The sequence below is a fragment of the Zonotrichia albicollis genome, chromosome 1 (genome assembly GCF_047830755.1).
Source record: "Zonotrichia albicollis isolate bZonAlb1 chromosome 1, bZonAlb1.hap1, whole genome shotgun sequence".
Lineage (NCBI taxonomy): Eukaryota > Metazoa > Chordata > Aves > Passeriformes > Passerellidae > Zonotrichia > Zonotrichia albicollis.
In genome coordinates, this window is record NC_133819.1 from 101160184 (window position 1) to 101170718 (window position 10535).

Consider the following 10535-nt stretch of genomic DNA (forward strand, 5'->3'; position numbering starts at 1 on the left):
GCCCCAGGCTTTCTCCCTGGCTTGTGCCTGGACTAGGAAGGCACCATATGACTGGTGAGGGGGCACACACACCCCTGCCATCTGGCCTGGCACAGCACACAGAGAGACATCAGGGCTTCCGTTCAGGCCAGGACTGGACCTATCTCTGGATTTTCCTCTGAATTAATTCTGAGCGGAAAAAAGAAAGAAAGGATACAGGTCTTCAAGTTCTGGAAGCTGTGAGAGAAGTGTTTATTGAGTTATGTGTAATTAAGGTTCAATCTAATCACAGAAACAAGACACTACAGCACCTGCTGCATGTTATGCCTGGCCCCAGGTTCATGCAATAATTCGCACACTTCATCAAAAACTTGTGAAATGAAGGAGAAAAATTCATACAAAAGAGATTACATTTTTCAAATCATCATCTATAAAAAGAGCTTGATCTGCTTTTGCAAAAGTAGCAATACTTTATTCCTATACCAGCTTGTAACACTGATTCCTGACATAACCACAGTGAATTTCTACATTTCAGATTATTTTTGATTTCTCTGAGGCAGATGGAGTTTGCCTTTCACATGACGTCCTGGGGGTGAAGGTTCAGTAAGGATGAACTATGCAATCTGCTTCACTATAACACATGACATACTGTTGATCAAAGAAGAATGTGTTAGGGACCAGATGTTACAAGTAGTAATAACATGTCCCAAGCCTTGCTTTCACCTAATTCATGGCATGGTAGACCTAAAAGTACCTGTAACATGTAGTCAGTAGGGAAAAACATAAGTGAATATCACAGAAGAAATATCTCAGTTAATTTTCTTCTCATTATTAATTCTCCCCTTCCCTATTTAAACATTCTACTGTATTTCCCTCTTGTGTTTAATTTTCTTCATCATATTTTTATCCCATTGGGATATTTAACTTAAAATTGGATTGATAACTGCCTTTAATTTATTCTTCTCTTTTAAAATGAATGAGTCCACTTTTTCCCCAAGGGGTACAACACTGCTGAGGATTATGTCAAATCCTAAGGGAGTGAAGAATGTTGCAATTAGTCAACCTCCCTCCCTTTGTCTCAGTATGGTTGTTTAATTCTATTTATTCTGTCAACTTATAATGTAGAATAGCTATTCAAACAGTTATGCGACTATGCTTTGAATCTGCTGAGGGAATCTAGGATTTAAGAGATGGAAAAACAAAACAGATAATTGTTGCATTTGCATATTTGACATAGGTTTCTTATGTGATGTGGTATCATTTGATCTTTGTGTTACACTTGCCCATCTACCAAATGAATTAGTGTGGAATATCAGCAGAATGTGATTGAACAATATCACGGTTTTTTTACAAGAAAGGTCTTTCCATCCATACTAGAAGGACATTCAGTCTGCAAGTTGTCCAAGGCAAGGCCCTTACTTCTTTTTTTCCTTGTGCTCTCTCTCTTCTTGTGCCCTGTCAAGAAACAGTCCAGACAATTAGAATAATCTTTAAAAAAATAAACAAAAAATTAAAAATCAAAAACTATTATCTATGAGGAAAGCTATGAGGATTGTTTAGACTAAAGAAGAAAAGGCTAAGGGGAGAGTATGTTGAGAAGAAGGTGCATTAATCTTTTCTCCATGTCACTACTGAATAGAATAAGAGGCAATGGATTTATATTTCAGTAAGAAAAATAGGGGTTAGTCATTAGGAAGAAGACTCTAATAAAAAGGACGATGAATACTGGATTATTTTGGAGACTTTATGTTCAATAATAGATAAATATCTATCATAGATATTAACACTTTGGAGGACATATTTATGGCCAAGCTGATCCCTTTACTTCTCCATTGGCCAGATGTATTTTCTAAAACTTCTTTCATTTCCTGAATATGTTGCTCTCCTGTCTTCTCTGTAAGAGGACAAAGTGACTGTTTCTGAGGAAGCACTGACAGAACACCACAGGTGGGACTATGCATTCATCACTGTATATGACACTGAAATGCAATTAATTTATGTATTGCATACTTTTACAGATATTTTATTGCAAATTCTTACCGAATACTTGCTTACATTGAAAAAATATATTAGAAAAGACCATGTCTTAAGAACACTGTTTGCCAAATCATTGCATTTGTCTGGAATGTAATATGAACTTCCTTTATGTTGTTATCCAAACCACAGTGTCATCTTGTATTTGATGGTCACAATCTGTCAACACAGTCTTCTGTCTCATTAGGGACTCATATGATTGAGAGTTCTTTTATTCATTCCTTCTCCAAAACAGAAGCCTATCTTGGCCTTTAAGATGGAGTCCAGTCTGACTTTCTTGTTTTCAGTTTGTTTGCAAACCTCACCTGAGGCTGAAAGAGCACCTGCCACCTCAACTGCAAGACGCACTTGTCCCTAGGCTGTAACAGGTCATGCCTGCAAAACTTTGAATTTTTAAAAGGAGAATTTAAAATGCTGTAGCAAAAAAGACTTTCACCTCTTCACTGTGAAATTTTAGGGGCCTATACAGATTTAGAGGTGAAGCTGGATTCTCTGCTGGTTGCTTGCAATCATCCTGGAAACCTAATAGTCAACTATTATGCTGTGCACAGCAGTTAAACCACATCCTTTGTTTGGTGAGTGACAGCAGGAAGAGAGAAATTAGTGCAGCAACATCATTTGCCAGAGTAGCTATGGGGACTATTGGCTTTTTGGAGTTGAGTCATTCATTATACAGCACTTGCTGAACTCATTTCCAGTGGGGGTTACTGCTTGCAAACTGCTTTGGAGAATTTAAGTAAATCAGATAACATGTTAATGAGTGTGATATAAATAGATAAATAGATTCAGCTACTGAACATCTTTGTAATTTGTAAAAAGTAATGGTCTTCTGAAGCTTTTGAGGTTAATGAAAATAAATAGTGTGTGCTTAACATATCATTGAAGAAGGTAGCTCATATTAGTATCAACTTTTATTTCAAAACATATTTGTCCAGGAAAAATATGAAAGGAGTACCATATGGACATTTTCTGAACTCAGTGGGGAAAAGCATTGGACAGGTTTAACCCCTTTACCTTGGCATATTTATATAAAGCTAAAATAAGCTTCCCAGTAGAGCATTAATAGAATGGAATACTTGTACCTCAGAGAAATGGTACTGTAATCCATCACCTACTTTCCTTCCCCTTAATTCATGTAAGTAGTTTCTTTTTTAGTTTAGTGACATGATAATATGGTATCTGTTATTCTGCCTTTGTTGGTCTGAGTAACAGCACTTAATATTTGAGTTTATATTCTGTTCCAATGTCCTGTTGAGGTTTATAATAGAGAATTTGTCCTTTGCCTCTGCACAGTGGATTTGCCTCAGTTTGGACTTCTCATACACAGTCTTAAAAAGAATTCTTTCTTATCTGTGAGTTACACAGTCTAAATTCACTCTCTTAAAGAGTTTAGTAATACTAATTCACCTGCTTAAACCATAACAACTGTCATTATGGCCCACATTGCATAAAAATAAGGCAGAAATGGAAGGATGATGGCTTACCCAGTGACTTTAACAGAAATCAATCTTGTTTACCAGTTTAGATCTCAGTAGTTCATTGTCCCCCTGTTCCTCAGCCAGCTAGTATGAAAACACAGAACAAAGTAACTTTTTTGCTGCAAAACTTCCACACTGTACACCATTTCAGTACCTCATTGCACTGGGAATCAGAAATTTTTTCATTATTCCCCACATGAAACTTTCCTTCTGCAAGTTAAGCTTCTTACTCACTAACCTATTCATTAGCTTCTCTTCCAGTTCAGCATCACAGCTAGCTAGAGAATTTCCATTAAAACCCAATTTTGCCCACAAGATTAGAAAATTGATCATCAACATTTTTCATATAAATTTTAGCTATCAGCATGCTCTAGGACCATTTTCAGAAGCCTGTGAAAATGTTTAATAACTAACTGACATTAAACAATATGCAAAAATATCTTAATAATCTAGCATTGCATTTAATTGAATATTTTAATAAAAACTTAATTAAGGTTCCCACATTTGTACTTGGGGGCTATCCTGAACTCAATACCATTCAAATCCCATTAGTGCTAATGGCTTAATGCTATATGTGGAGAATATAAAACACATAAAATTTACTTTTAATAAGTCATTCATCCTACATTAAATGTAAAACTATTATTAAAAACACATTAAAGAGGATTAACCGCTAGTATTACAAAGAATGTTTTTAATAATCAGTTGATATTTATTTAGTTTATAGTGCTGTCTAATCATTACACAATTATGGTTTTATAATTCCCCTCTAAATCTTAAGCAAATGAAATGTCTATCTGAAAACATTAATTTTAAAAGTTACCAAAAAGCATATTTTAATGTCATTGGCTCAATTTTTTAATTTTCTTGTCTTTGCTTCTTCTTTTTTTTTTAAGGGAGAGAGAGGTAAAAGTCTTATTGTAAGAATATTCAAGCAAAGAAATTTTAATTTAGAGGAACAAAACAGCAAGTACACACCAGATGATCAGAAGGACATTGTATCTCAGAGCAGATATTTTTTAATGCAAAAAAACCTATATTTAAGTGAAAAGAGTCTGTCTTCTTAACATAAGATTTTAACAAATAAAGATTAATTAATAGAGTTATCAGACCGAAGGGAAAGGGCATGGCAAATTGGACAGAATGCAGGCTGGGGACGTGTCATCTGAGTTTTAGACAAGAAAACTTTTCAAGTTCTATAAAATAAAATGGAAACATTGGATTTAGAATGTTTCTGTCTATTTATTGTCTTTGAAAGGATGGTGGAAAAACAGAAAAATAAGAGTAGTATTGAAGAGGAACTTATCATAAACCAACGGTGGACCATTTCTCTTCCATTTGTCACACTTCTGTTCTAAAACCTTTTAGGGTGTCTTCTAATCACTTCATTAAAACCTTCACACTGTCTCACACAAAACCACATATTGCCACATCTTTCCTCTTGATAAGCACAACTGAACTTCTTAGGAATTAAAAGACCCTCTCTAGTGAAGGCCAAGTGACCAATGAATACCGACTGACAAAAGGCAAAATGAAAAATGAAGACAGAAAATTGTTTAAAGTGCCATAAAACACACTTCCATATTTTGGGTATCTTGAACAATTTGATGAGTGTTACATGAGATAATAGACATGGGGAGCCTGTAGTCAACACAACTCCAAACTAAATGCAGAGGGCTACACTCTACCATGGAATAGCTACTGCACACAGGACTAGCCAGGGCTAATGGAAACACCTATATATTGCTTCATAATTATCCTTGCAAATCCACTGCCATTAATGATAGGAAATCTCTGAGAATAGCTTGGAGTCATGTCTTCAAACAGTTTATATGGTACGCAGGCTCTGACCTTAAGTCTAATGAAGCCAATGCTCATCTCTTCATTCACATGGGAAGGGTATGAGTCACAAATAATGCCATATGCCTGGAGTGTATTGATTTCTTTAATGAGCTAAGGTTGTACTTAAAAGAAGAAAGAAAAAATTAAAGATTAAAAAGAGGGTCATCTTTGACTTTGCAATCCTTTGATTTCACCAGTTTCTGTCCTAATATTAAAGTTATTTAAACATTTTAATTGCTTACATTGCAAACACACAAGGCTTTGAAATACAAAATATTAATGAGACTTCTTACTATTTGGCCACAGCATCTTATGAAATATATGTGATTTAACTGCATTTGGAGAGAAATTATCCCTTGAGTTCCAAGATAATTCAAAGTTGCTCCTTTTACTTGTTTTATTGATGTGAAATTATGTGAAATTAGACACCTCCTCAAAAAAGATAAAAATATCCATTTTCAATCCAAGAATTGTACCTAAATATCAAATCATTGAAAAATACTCAATTTCACTTTGAAATGTGATAATTACTTCAACTACATTGTGTTCTTTTGAAATAATAAATACTCAGAGATTGTTGTGTTTTTTTCTTAGACAATCCATATCATTCATCTCAGTTATGATGCTTTTTTGCTTTGTTTAAAAAGACACTTTGCATCAAAATTTCACTTGATTTCAGATTACTTTTTCTGCTGAAGTATCCAACATAACTGAGCGCTAAATCAGTTTAGAAGGAGTTTAAAGGTTCAGCGTGACATTTTATGTGTGGATCAGCAAATTATGAGCAATTCAAAAAGAATTTGAAAATAAAAACTAGACATTGGAGTCTCTTGTGTATGAGTGGAAGACACAGAAAAAGGAAGGAAGAACAATGTTTGGGAAGGCACCCAAGTCAATTATCTCAATCCTTTTATGGAGCAACAATTCATATGTGCTCTCATTCAATAATGCCCAGTCATGAGATCCTCTACTTAGTTCTAAGAGACTTTTCTCCTTTCTTTCTGGTTCGTGTTGATCCACTCTGACTCAGAAGAGATGGAAATCCTTTGACACATGAAACAAAGATCCAAAAAGGTGACAGAAGTAAAAATGTTTAACATCTTTTAGTGGTCATCTTTGTTTGAAAAGTTTACTTGAACATAGTCAACTACCATCAAAAGTTAAAATGCAATAAAAATAAAAAAGGGAAAATGTTAGGGAATACTATGTTAAATGTTTTCCAATCAACCATGTCTGCTAAAATTTACTCCTAGGTACTTAATAAATGTGCCTGAGGCAACCTCGAAATCATCACCATTGTTTTTAGAACAGGGAATGTGAGAGCTGCCAGATAAATGCCAGTCTTTAAAGAAAGTAAAAGAGGGCATCACACCCAGGTCTATGAGTGCCAGTGGCTTTGTGGGGCCAGGGCCCATGGGGACTACCCATCGTTCCATGTAGGAAGGGGCCCATCCCACCTTCCCAGGTGGAAGCAGGTAAGACAGGGGGCACTGGGGCAGCCCAAGCCCTGGGCATCTGGCATCTCCCTGGGGACAGGAGCAGGCCTGTGGCAGGAAAATGGGAATGCAGGCTGGCCTAAATCAGCAGAGCCCATGTCCAGGCAGAGTATGGCTGTGGGAGCTGGAAATGTGCCATCCTGGGGTGCCACTGGATGGGGCAGAGGCTGGTGGCCAGAGGGGCTGAGATGGGGGAGTCTCACATTTGGGCAGGACCAAACAGGGCTGGAGCAGCCTCAAGGACACCACACATTAAATAGTTTCTTCAAGGAGACCCCAGGCACCATTTTGCAAACCACTGTCTTAGGAAAGTCAGGCAAAAACAGAACAATTGGAGCATGTATGCCAAAAGAGGTGGATAAAAATATCAAGGACACAATAATCAGTTGTTCAAGAGCTGTTTCAGGAGGACAAGCTGAATGTTTTCTTAGCACATGAGACCATAAAATAGAAAACACACTGATTAAACATGGAGAAAACACTATGGAGGAATGTATTCAAATGTAACAGAGGTGATCTTCAGAAACAGTAGAAATGGTCTGGAAAATACAGGTCATACTGAAAAAGAACATTATCAGTGTACAGCACTGAAACAATGATGTGCTTGCTACTGCAAAACATAGATACACATCATTCTAGGCTTTATAAAAATACTTTAGTCCATGAGACACCTCAAATTATTATGTTGTATTCAGAATGCAATATGTTCACTGAAGTTATATATTTAATTTAGGTAAAGCCTTCAGGACCAACCAAGGAAAGCCCAGATCAAAGCAACTTTCTCTCTGACTTTAGGATTCTGGGATTTGTTAAAGAAGCCAAAATTTTTCCCTCTAGTAACAACTCTACATTCTGATCATTTGCTGTCCTGTTGTAGATTCGCAGGTTCCCTGGAAGGCATGAGTTTTGTACAAGCATTTGAGCAGCTGTTGGTAGAAGTCTGGAAACGTGCATTTAACACTGGGCATGAGGGGGAGGGTAAAGGGCAAAATTAAACATGGTAAATAAAGAGAGCATCACCCCAATATATTGTAAACCCACTAAGTTATCAGAAAAAGGCAAATAAAAACAGCATTTTTCACAGGTAAGAAGTGGCACAATTTATCTCCCAAAGACCAGTCTGACAGTCTGATCTTACATACCTTACATACATTTATGTAGGAACCTTATGTACATGAGTACTCTGACCCATGAAGAGCTGGACTGAAGGTGATCTATTGCAATTCTAGACGAGATACAGTAATGCAATGAAAGATGGAGAACATGATTTAAAAAATACCATGAGTTGAGTTTTTGCATGCATCATACCATTTCACTATTTTATTTTTTCTTTCTTGCCAGACTTTACTTGTTCCTTCTGCTTATAGAGTCACATTTTCCATTGACATGGTCAGATTGCAGTGGGAGAATTGGTGAGACAAAACTACTGCAAATTGGAAGATAAAAGATAGTAAATATTCGTTATTGCTTGTTATTTGGTAGACACACAAGGAGGATGTTAAAAAGGACGGCTTGTGAATACAAGTATTTTGTTGGGTTTTGGCACAAATGTTCTGGCTGCTAGCTGTTGAAAGATGTTATTCTGCTGCCACTCAGATGGGTCTGCCAATACTAAGGGTCTTTTTGATGAGCTGGAACAAGGCTTTAGTGGTTTGTCTGCCACATGCTGGCTTCTCCTCTTCATGATTTTTAAATTCTCTCTTATTTGGCCCTGATATAATATGTAAGTCTAATGAACTTCCATCCAGAGCTCTACAGAATGTAAGCGGGTCTGACAGCTTTATACTGCTTATGTGGATAAAAAACTACTAAACATGAAGACAAATTGAAATATTATGAACATAAACAAAGAGTTTGCCAGATACTAGCTAGAAGACCTAGTCATGGTTGAGAATTATAATTTAAAACTCGGCGCAGAAAACAAAAGCCTTTTGAAGAAAAGTGTGCAGAAAAATCCTACATAAAATTAAGAAAGTTTTACCTTTAAACATGCCAAGAAAATAATTAAAATAGAAATTGCAGGCCAACAGTGGAATGAGTCTGAAAAGAAAGTAAATATGGGAAAACAAGATTACTTTTGAATACTATTTACCTGGGTCAAATATTAGTTCTAACAAAAGATGGATCTATTTTTCACTTCATAACTCTGTTAAATGTTGTTTAATAAAACTCCTTCGTGGAATCAAATTAAGTTAAACCACTTGGATTTTTCAAAAAAAGAAAAAATTCTGTGGCATTTCATTATATTTTTAATGAATTGATAAGCAAATATGAATGGCATCTATAGAAAGATAAAAGATGTAATTGTTTAGAATTTCTTGGTAATTCTTGTAGTGCATTCCATATTCTAGTCAGAAATGGCAGAAATCTTCTGAGCTGTTCACAAAAAAAATGGAGTTGTATGACTGTATTTTCTGTGTAATGTTCACTCATGAATTCTAAGTTTATAGTAGAAAAGTTCTGGACTGTATTGGCAGTGAGCAGATTTGATAAGAATCTTCTCTTGAATCAAAGGACATTTGCGGCTCCTACTGTTTTCTTAACACCTCCATTTATCTACTCCTCCAGAAGGAGAAACAAGAAAGTGGCATGAAAAAGGTTGTGCTCAAAAGTTTTCTGTTTGCAGTCCCAGGAATAAGTGAGTAACAACTGACCTTTTTTGTTATCTGGAACTAACAGAATTTCCATATCTTGTTTTATTAAGTTTTTTTTGCCATGCTCAGTTTCAATAAAGCAGCTTTAACTTGAGTGAAATTTCATCATCTCACACTGTATCTCCCACACAAATTATTTTGAGAGTCCTTCATCCCATGACAGCAGTGATGGGAGGGGCTGACCCTCAAGCCCCTGGGTAAAGGCACACTGCTGACACATAAAATATAAATTTCAGGTTCCTGCTCTGTCTTGTCCCAGACTAGACCCATTGTTTCTCACATCTCATAGAAATATCTTACCCACCAGGCTTTCAGCTATGTTGGATGTTGTTTGCTCTCAAAATAACATAAAATGAGTGGTTTAATGATACAGTTTTTTATAGTGAAAAATTATTATTACAAAGATTTTTTTATAGAGAGAAAATGGGACGAGTTTTAGCCCCTCAGTCAGCTGTTGTCTTGCTGATAGCATGAACATTATGCTTTGCTGGATAGAGAGTAGGTTATTTAGTTCATCTGTCAGAAAATATAAACAATCCTCCTGCTCTGTTTAGCACTTGCTCTGTGGGGAAAGAAAGAGCAGGACTTGGTCCCTTTAAACCACAAATGCATAAACTACATGAAATCCAGATGTTTGTTCATCATCCATCTCCCTGCTCCACCCTGCCCCCCTTGCTGTTGAGTACCTGGCTATCCCACTTTCCAGTGCTGGGTCACAGCAGTAGCCTCCACGCAGCCCTTCAAAGTGCTGTGCAGAGATAAATGTCTGCCAGCATTGCTGTCCACTTGCTGGCTCTACGTGTTCACTGCCAGGGAGTTTAAAAAGTGAGCTACCTTCCCCGCCAGTTGCCCTGATTCCATGGCAACCACTCCTCTTCTTTCTACCACTAAGCATCTGTGACTGTGACATTATAAACTCCTGTTTTCAAGAGTTTAGGGATTGGCGTAAATTGTTATTGTATCAGAAAAATAAAAGATCTGGATCTTTCTCTTTTCAGCTGCTTAAAGGAAAATAGCAACGTCCTCCAGCATTCAATGCAAAATAAAGCAAA

The 10535-nt window shown here is 36.5% G+C and overlaps 1 long non-coding RNA gene across 2 annotated transcripts; it reads right to left on the reverse strand.

Moving 5' to 3' along the window:
- Positions 1 to 240: 240 nt before the first annotated feature.
- Positions 241 to 10324, reverse strand: LOC106629372 (uncharacterized). 2 transcript variants are annotated; one of them, XR_003380297.2, is made up of 6 exons: positions 10170 to 10324; positions 8811 to 8869; positions 8138 to 8255; positions 7972 to 8054; positions 3498 to 3575; positions 241 to 1434 (listed from the first exon to the last, which is right to left on the reverse strand). It is a non-coding gene; the product is annotated as an uncharacterized LOC106629372 (long non-coding RNA). The 2 variants fall into 2 exon arrangements; XR_012581926.1 differs by lacking the exon at positions 7972 to 8054 and having other exon boundaries at positions 241 to 3575; positions 10170 to 10319.
- Positions 10325 to 10535: the final 211 nt, after the last annotated feature.